Below are 21,827 nucleotides of genomic sequence, written 5' to 3'. Positions count from 1 at the left end.
CGTAATGTACATATTAAAAAAAAAACGCACACAAATGCCTGCATACGACGCTATTATACTGCGTTCAAAACATAAAAACAGCGAACGTGCACACAACGACCGGATGCGCAACGGCCTCTCTAGCGGTGGTCAACCGAGAGTCTCGGAGTGAAAGAGGTGAATAAAAACACCACATAAAGAGGTTCGATGGTGCGTAGACTGCACCGTGGGCGAAAGAAAGAGGCTGCGTAGTCTACCGTTCACTTAGCACCGGCCAGTGTCGAGCTGCTAAGCCGCTTCCTGCCGCTGCTTCAACATGTCTTGGGAGCGGCCGCGGGTACCGTGAGAACAGTGCGACGACCAGAGAGCTAGCCCGCAGGGCGTTATCCCACGGGCTCGCATGCAGCTAGACGGCGGATTCGTTGCCGACTGACTCGTAGGAGGAGGAGGGAAGGAGCGAATGACCAGTTACAGAAAGAGGGGGGGGGGGGACAGTTCACAGTGCGGGGTCGCTTCTTAATATGCGCGAAATGCGGATCAAAAACTGCGGGAAACCGCCGTGGAAACTCCGCGGGCTGCCTGCCTTGCCACGGCGCGTTGAGCCCACTGATACTGTTTCCATGATTTAGTGGACTTTTCTCTGGCTATGCCTCAAAACCAGTGTCGTGGGACCGGCTGAAGCGTCTCCGTTTTAATTAGTCGCGCCGTTGCATGGCGGCAAGCGGCTGGGAGGTCATAAAAGCTGTGTTGGGTATATCTTTGCAAGCGCATTGCTGATCTGCACTGATATACGGTTTGGAAAGATTTACAGTGCTGCAGATTTCGTTGGTCAGATGGTCAACGAGGTAAGGCCTGAGAAGCGTTCTGGATTTTGAATGTTGACGTTATTGTATAGAGTTGACCAATAGCAAGTTCTGCTAAAGCTTTGCTGGTTTGCACAGTAGCGCTCGCAGTCGATTTGGATGATTTAGGGAACACTGCAGTTTCTGAAGCTCAATGCCCGGGCACCAGTCAAATGTGCTGGTTTTCCTGGATGTAATTAGTGACGTCGTTGTACCGCTAACCTGTTGTGAGACCTGTGGAGGTACTGCTGCTGTATACGGTTTCAATGTTGTTGGTTGCAACGCAACCCCGTTATACCAATTAAGTGCTCACGTTAAGGTGCCGTCGTTGTTAAGGTGATAGTTTCGAGAAAAATGAACATATACACCAAAGCATATAATTTAATTTGCTAACCGCGAGCTACTTTTATATATGATGACTTCGTCTTTTCTTAAAGCACTATGCACCTTTCTAACAAGGGCTTCCTGGGTGCCGCCGTAGTTCCCTCTGGACTGTTGCAAATATGCGTGGCCCCCACAAAAGTCTACTACCGTGGCAGCGACGTCAGCCTCTGTACCCCAGTGCAACAGCTTGGAAAGGAGGTGATCCCTCTCTCCAGTGGAAATGTTTATACGCAACAGCCAGCTCAACGTATTAATTTCACACACGAACACCCTCTGGCTAGCCGTTGATTCGCTTTAATCTTCGAATACTGACAATCTATTAGGTCTTTTTGGCGGCAGCATAGACGTGGCCGTCTGAAAGCAAGGAATGCGCGCCAGTCATCGTTAGCTACTTTATCTAACGAGATATTATTGGAAGCCACTGGGATTAGGTGAAAACCAATCGAAGCGGGACAACGAGAGGTTGGATTGGGTATCTTCTTAATATATAAGCATTAGGGGGGGGGGGATAACACCGATAGGAGTAGGAAAAGAAAGGACTGTACATCGCTCTGCGCTGAACTATTCGCGTTAAAACGAATGGCTTCACTTTAAAGGGCCTGCTATGCCTGTATGCGAAAGGCACTTCAATTCATTAATTATGTTGAGCTGAGGCTGTTTGATTGAAACTAAATCTCAGCTACATCTATAACTTCACTCCCGCTTATCCATTTATAACGCTGTGATTACCGGAACGCGAAATTTAACGCCGTGACGTAAGCTGATACGACAGGAAATGATTTATGGACGAGTCTAATGATCTAGAAAAAGAAATTGCTCGGGCTAATTAGAGTGCCGTCCTGCGGAGGCATTCGTGCAGGTATAAGTTTGACAACACGGTTGTTAATGAGACACTAAAGAGCACTAGTTAATCGGTATTAGTTAAATATAATTTTCTAAATAGATATGAGCTAGCATCGTATACCGTGAGTATGTGCATGCAGAGGCAAGGTGAGGCAGAAAGCAAGCGAAAAGGCGATACAATTAAATGGCGAGTCCGCTGTGAAACTGCCGCGCTTTCTCACCGTGACGTCATGGATATCGACGGCTAATTGTTTATCGATAACAAAACGCCATGCTGAATTTGTAAGGGCGTCAAAGACTCAACGCGCAAGTTTCTAGGCGCTTTGACACGGTACAACGGTCTAAATACGAGAAAACATCTTGATATTTGTGAAGTTGATGCAAAGGCTCTACAGTTTCGGCGCGAAAGTTCAAAAAAAAAAAAGTTTAGACCTTCATTTGACAAAAAAAAAATATTTACAAATACTTGGCTGGCGTAAGTGTTCTCGATATTCAAGACTCTCTCAAGCACAGCAAAGTTTTTAAGCACTTCTGCGCAAACTGATGAAAAGCGAAGTATAGTATAGGCAAGCGCCGACATATTATTCTGCTTATAGTGCGCTGGAGCCTGGGTGATAATGATGATAATTATAAATATTACTGTAATTCCGACGTTCTTAAAGGCAGCGGTCCCCATACCCGACTTATTTCAAGGTTGCTGTGGGGTTGTGAATTTGTGAATATATGAATAATTATGAATAAGTGAAAACAAGTAGAAAACCTGCCGTGTAACTCAGCGGCCATTTTGCTGCGCTGCTATAAACAGGAGGACGCGAGTTCGAATCCCTGCCACGGCAGCGGCCTTTGTGTAGGGGAGAAATGCAAAATCCAAGTGTACAGTTAGATATATACGCGCACGTTATTGAAGCCTAGGATTTCAAATTTAATCCGGTGTCACTCACTACGGTGTGCCTTATAATCCCATTGCAGTTTTTTCACGTAAAACTCTGGAATTTATAAAAAGTCTATGCATATAAGTATGTTTGTGAAAGTATCCCAGCCGAGAAATATAATATAACTATATGTAAATATAGAAAGGCGTCTCTGTGGAAGTATCGCAGGAGAGCATTTCGAAAGACAACAGGACCATCACGTCGGCGATAGCATGCTCTCATACACCGATTCGAAATTCGTTTCAGAGATAAGCTGCGCAGAGGAATCGCCAGACATTATCGGTGCACTTCAAGAGGAATTTTCTTTTGAATGAGGTCAGTGACCTGTAGAGGTCAGTGCGCGTATAAATTTAGTTAGCTGCTTGAACACACACACACACACACAAAAAGGAGACTGACCAAAAGTGAGCCGCTGCAGCAAGCCCGATGTGCGCTGGTGTTACATACCACAAAAGGTTTTACGGTCACGTCGACGTCCGGCCGCCGGCGTGCTTCACGTGCTTGACCGCGCGAAGGCTCCTCGTGCATGCATGCTTCGCGCGCGCAAGAAAACTAAGCAGGCGATGATGAAACGTCGCGTCCAGCTGGTCAAGAGCGTGCCTTCTTCTCACACGGCCTTCACACACACGAACAGGCTCGCATGTACAACGCCCGGGTGTACTCCTCCCGTCAATAGCTGAAGCGAGCTAACGCCTTCCACACAGTAGCGCCTTCCGGTTCCGATGGTCCCGGCAACAACATCCGTGCCGGCCACGGAGTCCACGCACTTAAAGAAGCGCACGCGCCCTTAACGCGCTGCCGTGCGGAAGATTTATTGCGCAGCTTTTAATTGTTGCCCCCGGAGAGAGAGAGACAGCTAACCGTGGTGGAAAGAAGTTGGGAGTTCGAGACCGCGCCGCGCGGTCCAGCGTGTGTTATAGCTTGACTGTACGAGGTACACAGAGCCGGCTGCGCACCAACACGACGTGTGATAATGGGTTTGATGCTCAATTTGTTGCCAAACGAGGAAGACGTTACACAGTTTCGGGGCCGAAGCGTTATACAGAGAGCAAGAAAAAGAACGAGAGGGTGGGGAGAAGACGAAGAAGAAGCCTGGCCGCCGCAGTATAATGAATGCGTGACGCAGTAATTAGGCTAAGGTTGACCTCCTTACTCGTGTTTCTTCGTTATATATGCACGGCTGCGCGGGCACCCGAAACTATCGGGGTATCATATATAAACAAAAAACAAGAACATGTGATGGTTTTCGCGCGCTCTCCCTTTTAACCATGCAGTCGACGTGTTCGTGCAATGAATCTTGGTCGTTTCTGGAAAGCCAGGTGGAAACGATACACCCAGGGATGTTAGGTTTCAGCCACGTTTTAGCCATCAAACCTAAGTATATAGCTTTGTTGTTGCACTCGCTCCACGTTAGGAAGTGTTAAGGTTGTTTGGATCAGTGACTGTACGTCGTTGACCGTATAACGCGGAACCTCCGGCAAGCTTGGTGATCATGAGAAGGGGCTGGACTTGTACAATGGGCAGCGAGTCGCCTTGTCTTAAGGTTGTACTTTATCAATCCATCGGTCAAGTCAAAATGAATATTTATTCCTCTTTGAGAAACACGGTAAGAGATTACCGGGAAAACACAGTCGGAAAGGCGAACGACACCCTGAAGAGGTAGTCCGGGGCAAATATGAGCCGTTACAGATTTCTGCTGAGAAATTGTGTTTTAAAAACAGTGACATCAATATACCATACTAAAAATACAGTTATATAAGGTCGTGAGTCATTTCCTGTTTCCGCGCAAGACACGGAAAAGAGGGATGTTTATAATTATTTTGCGGGCAGCAGTCTAAAAAAAGGAGCTTAGTAGGCGGTTGCTTATTTGAGGATATATACGAATTAGGAGGTAAGGGAAAGGGGATCATTTAATGATAGCCGCGCTGTAACTGTCTGGCTCAAGCATCTGATACATGAACGGCGGTCATCACTGAGTAAAAGGACCGGGAGAGAAGGGCAGGATGGAAGGGGACTACTTGTATATATGCAAACTGAAGGACACGTCTTATAGTTGGCTTGTGCAGTGACCTCCTCCAAGGAGCTTAACACCCGTACCCAAACACGAGTACTGTTACGTCACAGAGAGCACCCGGCAGGCGAGGCCAGAAAGCTTTAGGAAGTCACATAGTGTCCTCTGCGCAGCCTACCGCGCGCAGGAGCAACCGCGTGTCCGCAACAGCGCCTCGCCACTGTCAGCCCGGAAACCCGTGCGCGCGGTCGCACTGTAGATGAATAGTTCCTCCCGCGGTGCTTCAAGAGCACTGCAGCTACGGTCCCTAGAATCTGCAGCTACTCGAGGGGTTCTCCACTTCCCCACACTGTTGTCAAATACTCGTAGAGGTGGGTCCTAAGCGTTGCCTGTGCGCTTGCGTCCACACGCACCCGACACGCTGCAGCGCAGTCCCGACTTTTGTTGGTGTGATATGCCACGCGCTGCACTGTTGTAGGTGGCGTCGGATAATGAGACGCATGTATTCGCGGTTTAGGTTACGTCGACGGGTGACAGGAAGTGTGTACTAGAGTTACTGTGTACGCTCCCTACGAGCGTATATGTTCCCCTTGGGGAACAAATACAGTAACTAGTGTGCACAATTGCCGCTAGCCCATCGGCGACGTCGTTGCTGGCCGCAGTAACTCAGACCCAGTGCAATCGGACTTCCACACCTTTCCTGACGAGTGCTGCAAGCTTATGAGCGCAGTACGAGCTTCGCGTGAAAAGACGCGCTCGCTCTACGAAACATAATAGTCTTTTAGCAAGTTACGGAAATACGGTACGCAAAAACGGTAAGGCAGTACGGTAACGCCCCTCCTTTGCCGCTCGTTGTGCCTAAGCCGCTTCCAGTTCCAGTGACAGTGCATACCCCTAACGACAGGTTCCTCGTTAACAATGCGTAGGCTGACAGGCAACAGTGAGGGCTGACAACCCCACAGTAATTTTTGAAAAAGCTTTTGTGGTGTTGGGGTGCATTTCACCGAAAAAAGCACAACGAGCAGGGAAAGGAGGAATGCTACTGTTCGGCCTTATTTTCGTTGAATCTATTGTTTCATAAAATGCGACTTGAAAGCTCTTCGTGGGCATGGCAATGACGCAATAAGGACCGAGAGTTTGCGTTTTTACGGAAACTAGACGATACGAGGTGGTTGCACTTTCACCTTCAGCCATTTTCGGTCGCCGACGTATATAGAAACGGAGGCGACGCGCATGCAACAGTCGTGTACTCGAGGATCTTTCGAAGATACCGAGAAAAAAGAAAGAAAAAAAGAGGGAATGCGCCCATGGGGAAGGAAGGCTGCTACAAAAGACTGTTCGCGGGCGGACGATTCCAGGCGTGGGACACGAAGCCCAATAAAGGACCAGCGCGGCGGGTGGCACGCGTCAACAGCGACGGGGTAATCATTTCTTCCGCCCCGAGCTGTGTTCCGTCCTTGAGCCGCAAGGACTGCGGAGTATCGCGCCACTTTCGGGAAGAACCAGACCGGCAGCGTTCGACGAAAGGCATCTAGAGCGCTTGCAAAAGCGCGGTTCCATTCAGGCCTAGACAAACAGAACGGGGCTACAGTTGCAAGCGCAGTCGAAGAATAGGATGTTCTCTGCAAAACGGCCACGGGAGACGTCTCTAGTTTGAGAGAGGCCGCACGATTTGTTTGTTTGTCCATTTGTTTGTTTGTCATGTACAGGCGGGTGGTTGCGGGCGCTCTTTCAAGGCTTCCTATCCGTCATGCCAATTAGGCTGTCTGAGGAGGAAGAAGAAAATGTGAACAAAAGCAGCGCCAACAACACTGTTTTGCTCGGAAAGAGCTTGTGCTGAGAAGATGGGCAATGCGGGGCGGCGGTTGCACATGGGAATCAGAGAGCACGACAAACGCGTCACTCTTGCGGGCGCCAACGTGGCCAGCAAACAAAGACGAACCTAGAAGACGCGTGACGATTGCAAATCGTTGCACTTTTTTCTTTTTCCCGGAACCTCGCCGCTTCCTTTGGTTCCGGGTTTGAGGAAATGTAACGGACAATGAGAAGCTTTAGGATGCGGAGAAATTGGGGGAGGGTTGCCGTGAGCGGCACCCACCACCAGCACAGTACCATACACGTTGCGCCTATAGTTTCCAAGGCAACGGTCGCCGCCGTTGAAGCCCCGTCGCCCGCGGATATGGTTGTCCCTTCACAGCACTCGCTTACAGCAGAGGTCCGACGTTTTTCACGTTGTTCCCGTTCTTCCGAGGCACAAGAGAGTCGTCAGTGACGAGCAACAGTCCTCCCCCCCCCCCTTCTTAACTACTGGTGTCTTTCTTTGGCTAGCCGGCGAGGACGGACGACACTGTCGGTCTTGCCGCCGCCCGCTCTCTCCATTTCGCGGCGTCATCGACAACGACGTCAAGAAAAAGGCTGCAGCGACACGTGACCCAGCCCAAGATGGCCGCGCGCGACGCCCGCGGGAGGAGTCACTCGACCGGCGTCCGCAATGCAGACCGGTTGAGACCTCGACGGCCGTCGAAGAAACGTTCGTCCTCGGCAAGGCCGTCTCCTGGTGCATGCGCGGCGGGAGAGCGACCGCGACTACACCTCTCGCCTGCCTACTACACCCCTTTCACACCCTTCCCTTCCTCTTCACCAACACGCACTCCTCCTCTTCTTCTTCCAACTGGCGGCGGGAAACACTCTCGGGGTGCGCAACCACATCGCGCCGAGCACGTGGATTAGGCGCACGGCCGAAAGACCACCTCTCTCTCTCGGGGCAGCGTGTGTGTGTGGTGGTGGTGCGCGCGCACGAGGACTTGTCGCCGACGTCGCTAGCGCCGCATGACCAGGGCTGTGTCGCCGGCGCGGGACACCGCCAAAGGAAGGCACTGTCACTTTCTGAAGCGGCGCGGGTGTTGTTGTTGCGCGCCTAACACCGCCGACGCCTGACCATACACGGTGTTTGCATCGGTGGGCCGTTTATGTGAGCATTGGCCAAGATTGTTCTTTTTTTTTTTCTTGTACGGTTTTGGGTGTTCGGAGTCTGTGCTGCATCGGAACAAGACAGCAGCGATACCTCTGGCAGCACCCGGGACGTAAGACACCGGTGCAACGATCGTTTGTGTACCTTTCGCACACTCCGCACACGTTGTTGTTGGTGTAGAGAAGGAAGCAACTGGAGGTTTCAGGACCGTGAGAAAAAGTGCTACATCCAAGCGTTCACGGATTTCGGATGCAGTGTTTAAGTGACGAGGGGTTCTGCCTGCACTGACTGGAGTAGGCCGAAACCGTTGTCGCCTGCAGGCTTTTTCCACTGGAGGGTGCATTTGGAAGCAGCTGTTCCTCAAAGGGCAGCGAGGTAAGTTCAACGCACAAAACTTCTCAGCGTCGTCCCAATCATTTCCGCGCGTTCTTTCACGCGCATCCTTTAAGACTGAAAATCAAGATATCTGCTTCCTACGATCCCCTCAGCTCCCCATAGCTTCTATACACCTTCTCGTAGAAGGATCCCTCGGCACCGCCATAATCCCATCTGGGCTGTGTTAAATAGGCGTGACTCCTTCAAAAATGCGCTGCAGAGGCAGTGACGTCAGCCATTGTACTCCCGTGTCACAGTCACAAAAGGTGTTTCTTCTCTCCTGTGAAAAAGTCTATAAAACGCCCTTGTCCACATCGTGGTCACACAACCGCAGATGTAGTTACAATATGTGTTCCGCTATAGCGGTCAGTCCAGGGAAATGCGTTATCTGGACTGCATAGTTATTTCTGTATGTGCGGACGGTTAACGGGGACGCTTGGCGATTACGGAATACAAATGTGGGAGCCGGGTTAAAAGAAAACCAGTACGCAAACTAGAATAGCGGAATACTGGTTTCAGTCTCGTTGGGAACTTGCCTCACCCGCGTACGGGAATTGATTATGTACCTTGATCGATTGGCCACTGGTAATACGCTGCCGATATAACATGCCGTGTCTTTGATATACGACGCATTGGACGCCAGGTGCTCTGCAGCTTCAACTACTTAAGAAGCTGTTCTTGTTCTCGCGCACGCTGCATGGGGGCCTGGCCATGGCGTACCTGGCCATCGAAAGCCAAACTAAATTGGATTCTATGCCGGAGACCATTCCAAGCAATTCCTTAAGCATATTTATCGAAATGATATGCGGAGACGTTTATTGCGCTGGTTACTTTGCACGTGGTGCAGAGACTGGAGAATTATTTTACGTCTTCCTTTTCATCGCTATCCGAAGACTTGACTGCATAGACATCGACGTTCTGTAGAAGAGACGTTGACGTTGAAGAACTTCAAGTGGTCAAATTAATCCGTAGTACCCTACTTCGGCGCTGCCCCATTATCATATCTTGCCTTTGACACGTAAAACCGTATCACTTATTGAATGTTATTAATGAACACTGTAAATGCCCTGAATGCTTGAACGTTGCCTTCTGTAACTCATCAGAACTTAACAACTAACGTGAACGTTATCTCTGTAATTATTGCGACCTTCATTAGATAAATTTCTCTAAGCCCTCATTTGCTCAATACAAGGTAGAGAGAGAGAAAGCCAAAGAATGGCAGGGAGATTAGCTAGACGCACATCCGGTTCGCTACCCTTCGCACGCCTTCGAAGTACAGAGTCGGAGGCAGAAAAGCAAAACGCCTGCCGTTTCAACTTCCATCGGAACAGCACCTCTGGCTCTCTACCACGTGATTAATTTCAGTCAGTCTATAATGTATATCAATGTGTCTCCAGTAAGGCGATTAACGCGATGTCGCGCCGCGACAACCATTACACAGGCGGAGATTTCAGGACGGCGAGCATTCGTTACACATACGCACTGTCGCCGAGCCGTTAGCTAATATGTGTGATAGTTTGTGTCGGTGAATGCTATCGATGCTTTTAGATCATTATAGGACACTCTGCAAGAGCGTATTAAGCTATGTATACTTATCGGCCTTTGATAATTTGGTGGCTTATACGTGTACCTCCAGTGAGGCATTGTTAGATTATTACACTGCAGTGCTGGCAGGGTCACCTCAATGGAATTGCGCAGCTATCTTTTCCTGTGCGCTGTTCTTCGAAATGAACGAGATAACACACCCGAGAGGAATTAAGACGTGCTCTTTCACACGCGGTGACTCTTGCTGCGTAATTTCGGAGATAACACCGCACGTACGTTTATTCGAGTACATCGCATTACGCTGTATTTTCCTGTTCCTCTTCGATTTATGCCATGGTCACTTAATAGGCAGTTTTACACTATATCGTACGCAAGGTTAGCGTTCGTTTGATACGATACGCTATTTCCGTAACTTAACGTGGGTACCCATGGGGATAGCGTACGACGCGTGCGCAGTACATGGTGACAAACGCTAACGAAAAGCTTTGCGTACCCTATTCTAAAACTGCCTAATACCGTGACCGGTTTGTTAAGTCTTGTAGATCCATGCTGTTGAACGCTTTTGATCGCCTAAATTATAACTGGTCCTTCGGAAAGTATCCCTTGTTCGGACGACCACCCGAAGTCCTTTTTTCGCACTATCGCGCTCAGTGCTAAAAGTGCCAGTCTTGCTTCATACCAAGTAAATAGTTCTACCATGTCACGTAATACGCGTGTTATCGAAGGTTTATTATATCGTATAGGGTCGTACATAAACATTCACGTACCGTATATTACTGAATTGTCATTTTTACACGTCAGGCACGGTTAATACTTAAACGTGAAAAGGTTTTGCGCAAGAAACTTGACAGCGGCCCTTAAATTAATCGGATGCGGCGTACGTGCGTTCTACCCCAACTCGATGCTAACAACCTCCGCTCGGGAATTTTCTAGTGCTGGAAAAACTGGAACCTGAGTTCTGCGTCAGAGGAACGGTGTAGACGCACCAACGTGCTTGCGACGACTTACTATATTATTTATTATATTTTATGGCACTACCACAACACTTGCTATAAAAAGGGGTTTCCACAAGTGAAGTAAAAACAAAAACTTATAGTTTTGTAATTGGATTCGAACAAATCTGCCTTGTAATACCTCACGAAAGGACCTGTTTCTTTTTACATTTGTCACATATACCGGAATGTGTACGTATGACGCTTACCTCTTAAATGGTTAAATACAGATCATATGCTTCAATTATATATTACGTGGCATAGTAAATTCAGTTTTTCACGCCTGTTTTTGTTCATCAAAAAAAAAAAAAAACATTCGTTTTCCATATGCCTCTTACACAGCGTGAATTTAAAAACGGAGTACTGCGCTGAGCTGACAAGTGTTCCGCAAAGCAAACGCTACAGAGAGCAAGATTGGAATAACGTAAGAAAGTATTTGCCTACATTATATTAATTTCATATGAGCCACAGCTCACGACCGGCCGACCCTGTATTGATAACGCAGAGCGCTTGTCCTCTCACCGATAAAATGTGACAAAGGAAAATATTTGGGATATTGTCTCTATATTCGGCCTTTTTTGGGGCATCAACAGATCTGTATACTATATCACGGTATGAAAAGATCAGGTCAAGTAATTCAACGGGCCGCTTATCAGTGTTCTTTTTAAAGCTTGTATGATTCTATGACTCTCCTGCTACACAACGACACCGAACATATATTTTTTAAACAGCAAATGTCGTGCCCTGTTGCGGCAGCCATGTGCACCAACAAGTCTGTACACCTAAGCATTTAGTGACGGAAACAATCCCTTCTCTATTCTAATTCTTGATTACGCATACATTGAGAAGTCACGTGACCACGACGCCGTGTTACAGGTACACATGTCAGTGGGTTACACGAAGCACGAATCACGCGTATTACACGAACTTTCCTCGCCAGAGGTTTCATATACCCGATATCTTCTCATTATAATAGATACATCGCCGATCTTACCACTGCATACCGGGAACTCTAGATTGGTATTGAAGGGATCCGCTCTAGAAGATGAATAGTGCGTTTGGGCACTCAGACGTATACGGTTGCCTTATAGAACAACGCACATGGATACGAGATACGAAATGAGCGTGTGCGTGAAAGAGACCTGCGCAATAATAAGCAGGGCATTTCAACGCATTTCGGCATTCGTGTGATCGTTACAAATTTAACTTATAATATCTGGGGTTTAACGTCCCAAAACCACGATATGATTATGAGAGACGCCGTATAGTGGAGGGCTCCGGAAATTTCGACCACCTGGGGTTCTTTAACGTGCACCTAAATCTAAGCACACGGGCCTCAAACATTTTCGCCTCCATCCAAATACAAATTTAACTTCGTCGTCCAATACGCAAGTGTTTCATGACCCGGGGCAAATCTTTTATGAACCGGGGTGCAGAACGCATGAGGAAAAATACCTTGCCAGTTTCCTCTTGCCTCAATCTTGTTGGCACGATACAGTTCGTATATGCACATGTCTGGGTAAAATCAAATTCATTTTCAAAAAAGCACTTAGCTACAGGTGTTCCGAGCACTTTAAGCGCTTGTCAAGATGTCGAGAGATATACGTCAATCTCTCAGTAACACTGATTACGTCAGCATTAGTATAAACGTAGCGAAGTATTCCATTAGGTCGCAAAGTGAAATTACGCAGCTGTTTCGCTCGCCATTCTTTATAAGGTTACACATACGGGTGGGGGGGGGGGGGTTCTCCTCTCTTCCACCCCCCCCCCCCACGTATGTGAAGAGAAGTGCCCCCCCCCCCCCCGCCCTTTAAATTTTCGTCTGCCGTACGTTGCCCGCGGGCTTTTCTCTCTTTAGTGTCCCATTAAGCGGCTCGCAGACCGGTGGGGTGCCCGGAATCAACCCGAGCCACCTGTTTTCTTTAGTATATTTTTCTTTTAATCAGCTAAAAAAATACGGTGCTCACACGTTCTTGCATTCCACTGTCATTTGAATGCCGCTGCTCGAAATCGTACCCACGACCAAACTTGCTTTTCAACAGAACACACCTCCACCTTAATGGGCGTGCCACTTCAAGACACGCCGTCCGAGCTGACATTTTCTTTTCTTTTTTCTTCTTTTTTTCCTGCGTTCATGCATGCCTTCTGAATAGCGCTGCTTAGATTTACTTTTAACATCGCGTCAGAAACAAGCCCTGCAGGCAGGCATGCTAGGCGTGTTTGCGATCTCGCGGGACGTAAACGAAACAAAAAATATACAAAAAATAAACGCGAAAGATACCAAACATGCCAACGCGACACAAAGTCGGGAGGAAACTGCAAATGCGACGACTCTCTTCCAGGTGGGTGACTCGTTCGAAACGGCCCGTGCTCGAGGAAAAAAGTTGCCACCCTTTTCCTATACGCTACTTACTCTCCGGCGCCTGTTTTAGACAAGACTTCTTCTTCGTCGTCGAGCGCTTTGGGCCGAGATAATTGGAACGGTGAAGCGCCCGGCCGCATTGGGCCTTCGCCGAAGAGACGTCGCGGACGGGCTTGCAGAGCGCGCGCACGGCGCTTGGCGACCGCGTCTTCCATCTTATCCGTGCGGCGGTATAACCGCGCCCTGAAGCTATCTCGTGTTCGCGAACACGGGTATATATACTATAGTACGGGTTATAGTATAGTGGGGCAGTAGCTTTGTATATAAGCGAGCTGCCGTGCGACGTGCGGCCGCTGTATACGGATCGACGGCATGTATCGGACGGCGGCGCGTTTTTTTCTTTGCGCTGGTCCGGATCGTCGACGACTGAACGTGACGGAGGGGATCGGAGAAGCTTGCTTCGCGTGCAGTGGAGCGGCAGTTTTAGCAAAGCTCGCGGGGATTATTTTTAATTGAGAGCTCTGGATGCTGGGAGAACGTCTGTGCAGGCCTCGTTGTACGTATATATATCGTAAGAACTGTATATATGTAAGCGCATTCATGAGCAAAGGCATAGGCTGACACTCAGACCCTAAACAAACTCTGAAACATCAAATGAGTGCGTTATTCTCTCCTGGTGTACATTTCCTGTCTTTTCGGCACAATTAGTGACGGCGGCAGTCTGTACACGTGACGTCGTGAGGAAATAAGCTCCCGATTGGCCCATATATACAACGGATATCAGTCGTGAATTTTCTCCTACCCTGCTTTGCCATGCAGACGTGCGCCAGTCTCACCCGTCGTGGGATTAGCCGGGTGCGCGATTAATCGCGTTTTGTTGGACCAAATAAACGTTTATTCACTCACTCACTCACTCACTCACTCACTCACTCACTCACTCACTCACTCACGCATCACTCACTCACTCACTCACAGCACTCACTCACCTCACTCACTCACTCACTCACTCACTCACTCACTCACTCACTCACTCACTCACTCACTCACTCACTCACTCACTCACTCACTCACTCACTCACTCACTCACTCACTCACTCACTCACTCACTCACGTGACTATCGTACGCGATAAAATGACTTCACTTCGTTTTACGCGTTTTCGACTGCGCAAGCCGAGAAAAGAGTGGGTAGCCGAGAAAGCGTGAAATACTGATAAGCTCAACGTTTAGTGTTTACATAGTACACGTATTTTATAAGTATAGGAGATAGCGCCTGTAGGAAGGGCACTGAATGCGAGAAATAAACCACTCTCTCGTCTTTGAACTCGGAGTGGTTTAGGGGCCCTTTAAAACCATGCATAGTCGATCTAAAACAGCAGACAAGCACGCACGCTCACACACATGCACATACACACGCACACACACAAGCGCTGTACAACTCGTCCGAATAGAAGTGTTAGAAGTTGGTATAAAGTGTTCGGCTTGGTTCGCCGGTAACGGATGCTAGCCATCAGCATGTACCTATCCAGGGGGGCAAACGCTATAAGAGAGAAGTGACAGCGCTTATGTAGTGCTTCCGAGGTGAATTAACGGGCCGTACTACGAAGACTTCATTACAGACATGCAACTGCTTCTTCATGAAGTAGTCAGGCATTTCTTCATGTAAGATGCTGTGTGGCCAACCATGAGATTGAATAAAATAAAGATAATCGCTTCCGATGCATGTAATTCGTAATCGATAAATGCCGTAAAAATATCGTCTGTTCACGTTCTTTCGAGTACTGCTCGCGAACGTCAGTTAGTGCACTGAATGTTTGAAAAAAAAAAAAAAAACACCTTCGGCAAGCCAGTCTGTGTGACGTTTCAGGAGAGAAGGCAAAGAAACCTCTCTCTTCTTTTTTGTTTTCTTTCTTTTGTTTGTTTCTTTCTTTTAATTCCTTCGCTATCTCCATGGACCTTTCTGGTTTACGTTTCTCCGCGATTATCATCGGTCTGGCAATATCGAAAGCTTCTGCTGTGCCGAAGAAGAAGAAGAAAAAAAGAACAAAGCAAAGAAAAACATTTTATTGATACTAATAAGTGTTATTAGTGGATTTAAGGGTAGTGGATATAAGGATGTAAGATAACACAACTACTCACGTTGTAAGGGTAGCCAAGTAATAAAAAAAAGAAAAAAAAAAGGCCGCGCCAATTTTCGCAAGGTCCCAATCTGCAGGCCTTTCCCTGCTTTCAGGACTGAACACGTACGCGAGCTTTTAAGACACACGTATATGTAACACCACCAGAAAAAAAAAAAAAAAAAAAAAACCTTCCATAAGATCGATGCCTTTTCGTGCAAAAAGACACCAGTCAGTCGTCCCTTGTAAAACATGTGTTTGTGTGTGTTTTTTCTTTACTGCCACTTTGTACCCTTACACTTTCACATCGTGTACACGCTCAGTTTTGCCGCATTCTCGTCAAAGTTATACGATATGAATCTGCTGCATCGATATATAGAAACGTGATAAGATCTGGAAGAAAAAAAAAAGAAGAAAAAGAAACTTGGCTCAGCTTAGCAACGATTGCGTCGACCCGTCTAGACGACACCGTGCCTTGCTTCCTACAGTCTTCTACTGCTTTGGCAACGAGCGAAATGTTACACAACGCTGCTTCTTATTCAGGTCAAAAAACGTGGCTGCTCTCCTGCGGCAGCAGAGGTATTAACGCTCCCGTTGGTTTTGTTCCGATCCGTGAGCTGATTGTGTGGGTGGGCTACTGGAGATGAGAAGATCTTCGGGCCTTTAATATGGCGGAAGCTTCTTGAAATCGGCAGGAAAGCAGCGAACGAGGAAATGATCTTAATTAAAACAGCGCTGAAGCATTTCCAGTTCACGAGGTGTCGCACTGTGAATATGATGTAGCATTGGTCCGTGGTCGCATCAATGAACTACGAGGAATTCCTTGACTGAGTTTGCTTCTTTCTTTCTTTCTTTCTTTCTTTCTTTCTTTCTTTCTTTCTTTCTTTCTTTCTTTCTTGAGGATAAGTTGCCCTTGTGGTTACGCAGAGAGCGAGAGAGAGAGGAAAGCAAGGAAAGAACGCAAAAACAGGAACAAGACTATACCCACTTTGCTACCCTACACTCTGAAAGGGATGTAAAAGGGATACAATGCTGAACGCTGGCAACGCTTTTAGAATAGCGACTTCACTGTACGACAACCAACTGGCTGAAAGCTGGCTTTAGTCCAACTAAATGCGTCTATCGTTGAGGAAGTACTGACGATTCATGCTCTTTTTTTTTCAAGATTCGATGTTGTGGAGAAAGCGGCAACGCATAGTGTGCCTGCTTGCCAAGGTTTCCACTCTGTAATCCAGCCAGCCACCGACGACAACGTCAGTTTTGACGCTGTAAAAATTCCACCGTATGCCACGTGGACTTGGGTGGACGGCCACGGGATATGTGCTGTCGGCGTCCTCTTCTGCATCGCTGTGGCATACCGCAGCCAATGAATTTCAAAGATAGCGAGACGGCATCGTGCCCGCTATTGCAGTTAAAGTAAGAAGCGGGCCGCCACCTAGTACAGAGAAAGCCGCAAATGGGAATGATAGAACCTCAACAAATACTGCCGTTCAGCGAGAGAAAAAAACAAAAAAAAGGAGAAGGGTAAAGTGACTGGTGTAATAAACCGATAAACAGGTGCCACTATTGACTACGAATGGCGCCAACATCCGCCGGGTCCTCTTTTGAGGCAACACGGGATGGCTTTCAACTGATACTTCAAAGTCGGTGTTTTTTTTTTTTTTTTTAGTAAAGGACAGGCGGTGGTAGTAAAAGAAGGCAATCAACAGCAACCGCAAGTACGGTCGTTGGCTTGTGTCCCTCGACTGACTGAAAATGATAAGTCCGTGCGCTTCGCGACTCGCGGTGCCACTGATCATCGAGAGTCGCACGCGCATATCGCACGGAAGGAACAGAAAGCGGCGACTTACAGAGGAGGAGTTGAAGGAGTTGAGAAGTGGGAGATGTGGAGTGGGTTAGCAGTGCTGACGGTGCGTGCAATGGAGCCGGAGAGGTGCCGTTAATTCATTCGTTTTGCCCACGTTTTCCTGTCTGCGTCAAGAAGAAGAAGGAGAAACATTTAATGTCGTCCCGGAGAGCGTGTTTCTACCCTTACAAAAATAAATTTAGACAGTCTATAGACAGTATAAACTTAGACAGAATATAGGCTGTCTACATACATTTTTGTACGGGTAGCCTGCAACCGCAGCGAGCTCCCTATAGCTTTTCTATAAAGTAGACAGAGGTACCGCGACCTGGTACTCGGTTTTTATTTTTATTTACTTACAGAATACTGTCAACCCTCTGTGAGTGTTATTACAGGAGTGGAAAAATACGAACATTATGCAAACAAGGTGGATGCAATGCTTATAAAAAGGAGAGTACACAAGAACAAAAAGTACACGAGAGTAATGACATCATGACGCGCAAGTGTCAGGAGCGTGGCGATAATTAATGCATACAATATACAAGCATGATGACACATTGTTTAAAGAACCAGAAAAGAATGAAGAAATGAAACGTTAGAATGTAAATACTTACACCCGTACGCAAGCAGTTTCGCAATAGGAACTTGGGAGCACCGACATGAGATTTCCAATAATGTCCAAAAACTGTTCTGTGTTGGCTGCGCTACAGTAATTGGATCAAGCTCGTTCCATTATCTTACTGCGTGAGGGAAAGAAAAAGAAAAAAAAATGGAAGGTATTGTTATTGCGGTAGTAGTCTTTAAACACGGGTTCTCACCCGCGTTTTTCACGGGTTCTCATCCTAAGAAGTCCGCTTTCCTCTCTCTTCTATGTTTACCTTCTCTCCTTCTCCGCGACGCTGCGTCGTGCTGCCTTATGAGCTGCCGAATAAAGAGAGATTGGATTGGAGAGACGTGGAGAGTATGAGTTCCTCTACTTCCCATGTGCCCGTGAAACACGCAAGACACGGACACGGGAGAATGAGGAGGATGAAGTAAACAAAAGGACGGGAGACTAATTAGAAACATGTCCCGTTGGCTACCATACGCTGGGGGAAAGGGAAAGGGCAATACAAAGCGAGAAGGCAAGGAAAGAAGGAAATTAGCAATAAATGCGCTGACGCGTATGTGGCCTTGGCACTGTATGCAATAAATGACCAGTATTTGGGGACATGTGCACGTAGCGCCATCTCTCGCCGGTGGCAGCGGCGGCCGGCCGTAACTGAAGGGGAAATAGGCGAAAAAAAATCGTATATCACGAAAAAAGCTAGTTACCAAAATGTACTCCAGGTTCTATACAGCGGGGACCCGCTGGAACATTCTGATAAAATTGCAGCGTCGCACTACAAATCGCGTGGCTTGCCTGAGTGTTTAAGACTTTACAATGCGGCCCCATGTGTTTCTAATGGGCGGTGTTCAACTGTCCTGGGAAGATACACGCTTTGTAGTACGATGATGCAATTTTACCAAAACATTTCAATGGGTCTCTTCTGTATAGAACTGGGAGTCATTTTTGGTAACTAGCTTTTTTTCGTTAGTTATATGATTTTTTTTCTCACCTATTTCCCATTCAGTTACAGCTGAACGTCGTTGCTGCCGCCCTGAGATGGCACCACGTACAGATGTTCCCAAATCCTGGGAATGATCGAAGGCGTTCATACAGGACCGTAGTCCTCAAAAAGCCATGAAAGCACACAAACGCACACACAGCCGTTACAGCCTTCAAAACCCCTTCATTCCTACAACTGGATCAGCTTTGTTCTTAAAACAGGCGGGAAAAGGAATAGAAGAGTGAAAACATAGAAAGACACGCATTGGCGCTTATTTTTTGCTTCTAGATCCTCTATACACACCAATCGCTCATTGCGATCGCGTCCCCGGACGGCGATAAGCTTATAACTCTATCAGGACTCCCACTTCTCAAACCCAAGTTTTCCTTTTCTTTATTTCCTATCTTTCTTTCTCTCTCGCGGTTTATTTCGGTGTCCTTGCGGTTCAGACTTATCGACGTTTCGGTGCGTTAAGTGCTCTCGGAGGTCACATGGCGCTTTGCGCTCGCACAGTGGAGCGCGAACCGGACTGAGCCGCTCACAACGAAACAGCATTGCCGCGGGGCGTCTGCGTCATGCCGTGAAGCCTGATTAGCGAGACCCGCTCGCCCGCGCAGGTGTGTGACGAAACCAAACGAAAAAAGAGAAACCTGGCAGGCCATGTAAGCAAATGTGGTCGTTTGCCTCGAGCAACACGTGTAACAAATAGCCGAGAAAAACGGAAAGGTTGCTACACTTCTCCCGTAGCGTTCAGATTCACAGGAACGATGCGTGCATGCCGCGACTGCAAAGATGGAGACTATCGTAGCGGTTTTTGCGGGTGACAAATGCTTACTTGTACATGCGCGCGACATCTTGGGCGCCATGCATCAACAGCTTTCCGACGAGTTGGCTGAAAATGACCTTACTTGGCTTTTTTTTTTTCATACAACGAAGTACGATCGCACGATTTGCTCCGAATCGTCATGAAGATTTGATCTCATGCACTAAGACGATGGTACACTTCCATGAATACCACGTGCATGTTAGATGCCAATTTCAAGAACCACGATATCTTGAGGTAGTCGTGACTCGTGCCGTTGGTGTCCTTTCCAAGCAAAGGTGACGAAACTAAAACTGTCCAATTTTTGGCTACTTCATGTGAGCCATCAGTTCAATGGAGAGGAAAATAATGTTGCTTAGTGTGGAAGGTATTAGGGAAAACGAGGCCACCCATGCACATTGAAAGACTGATGTATGCATCTGATAACGCCCCCCCCCCCCCCCCTCCACTTTTCCGTAATGTTTACATTTCGTATGTATGCATACACAAGCACACGCAAAAACATACATGAAGTATAGGGTTGGACTTCATACCCCCCGCGAACCCCGCGAAACATATTGCTGGCCATGCCCTTGGTTGTGTGGTATTCTGGGGAACAGAGAGAGAAAGGAGGAAATGTTTTAATGAAAATCTGGAGGCGTTATCCTGGCTATTCGCCTGACATGCTACTCTAGGTACTGGGTGATGATTACGATATATACGCTGATAAACACACACACACACACACACACACACACACACACACACACACACACACACACACACACACACACACACACACACACACACACACACACACTACACTGTTTATACAGGGAGACGTTTAAGGACACATGATTGAATGAGGATGGAATATACACAGGATTGAGTATACCCAGGATTGAATCATCACTGCGACTACGCACGGCCACGGTCACACACAACGCTCATACGACTCAAAAGTCGTTGTCCTATAGCGAGTACTTCATCGCCAGTTCTCGTGCACATGCTATTCGGTCCTGTCCACGCACGAAAGTCACGTGATTCCACAAGTCGGTTCTCCCGTCAGTTCTCAGAAGTTCCCACCTTGCAGAATGGAGAATTTTCTTTTTACGGCCATTTTACCCGGAGCATGAGCGCTTACTAGAAAACTCGCCAAGCACGCGCATTCGCGCCGCACACTACACAGAATGTATTCATATGCAGCTCGCTTGGCTGTCATTCACAGCTCTACAAAATGTACGTTTTAAAAACGCATTTTCAGGATTATTGCTACTGCCTCTGAAGTTATTGCTTCCTCTTGGAACAAATGCGAGGCGATTTCCATACGCGTGAAAACACACCAAGATTGCGCCGCTTATTGGTCGTATATTTTCTATCATCCTCTGGCTATGCCGTATTTTGCCGGTTTTGTGACACCTGCTTGGTTTCATGCCCGCTTTCTTTCTTTCTTTCTTTCTTTCTTTCTTTCTTTCTTTCTTTCTTTCTTTCTTTCTTTCTTTCTTTCTTTCTTTCTTTTTTTTTTTCTTTCTTTCTTTCTTTCTTTCTTTCTTTCTTTCTTTTCACCTTCCTCGATCCAGTCTTGTTTCGACGCAGCGGGAGCAGCTGCGCGGCACCCATGCCTCCCATGGTCTCTCGCGGGTAGCGCGATTCGTCGTGCGTGAAAACCACGCCGCGTCGCCCTGTGGCCATACGCTTATATATATATGTGTGTGTGTGTATGTCGCAGTGTGGCCGCAACACACGTCGCCTCAGGCCCGGATGCCGCGCATAAAAAATACGATAAATAAATAAAAGAAAACGAAAACGGCCACCGCCGCCTATGCGGCGCCGCCGCGGTGCTACGCGAAAACAAAACGAGCTTGGTGTGGCGTCGTGTGCGTTTCTCGTGCGTTTGTGTGTGCGCGCGCGCCATGTGAATGCGAACATAAACGCCGTCGTCTCTGCGGCCGTTCGGAACGTCCAGCACCCTTTCTCTCCCCCCCCCCCCCCCCCGCTCTTCTTTTGAATTCTCTCCCTAGCCGTAAATGTGGAGAGGAGGTAGTAGAGGAGGAGAGTCAAGCGTCGTGGAGTAGCCTAACGTTGCTACAAGACTGCTGTGTGAGAGAGAGAGAAAGACCCAAGGTCCTTCCCCACCTTGTTTCGTACTCGGCAAAACGAATTAAGAAAGAAAGAAGGATTTATAAATGAGAACGAAAGGAAGTGCGAATAAATGAGCGAATACGAAAAGAAAGCGGCG

General features: G+C 47.7%; 1 protein-coding gene across 2 annotated transcripts in view; it reads left to right on the top strand.

Moving 5' to 3' along the window:
• Nucleotides 1–21,827, top strand: part of LOC119396293 (transcription factor GATA-3) — a 257,931-nt gene that overhangs the window by 81,942 nt on the left and 154,162 nt on the right. The window contains exon 1 of one of the 2 annotated variants that reach the window (XM_049417032.1): nucleotides 8,219–8,337. The exons of the other annotated variant lie outside the window; for it this stretch is intronic. The gene's annotated coding sequence lies outside the window, so the exon portion shown is untranslated. Of the gene's footprint in view, nucleotides 1–8,218; nucleotides 8,338–21,827 lie in introns of those variants that run through there. 2 annotated transcript variants of the gene reach the window in all.

The sequence above is a fragment of the Rhipicephalus sanguineus genome, chromosome 6 (assembly GCF_013339695.2).
Source record: "Rhipicephalus sanguineus isolate Rsan-2018 chromosome 6, BIME_Rsan_1.4, whole genome shotgun sequence".
NCBI classification, from domain to species: Eukaryota; Metazoa; Arthropoda; class Arachnida; order Ixodida; family Ixodidae; genus Rhipicephalus; species Rhipicephalus sanguineus.
Note: the sequence above shows the minus strand (reverse complement) of the source record. Positions and strands in the feature narration are given on the sequence as shown.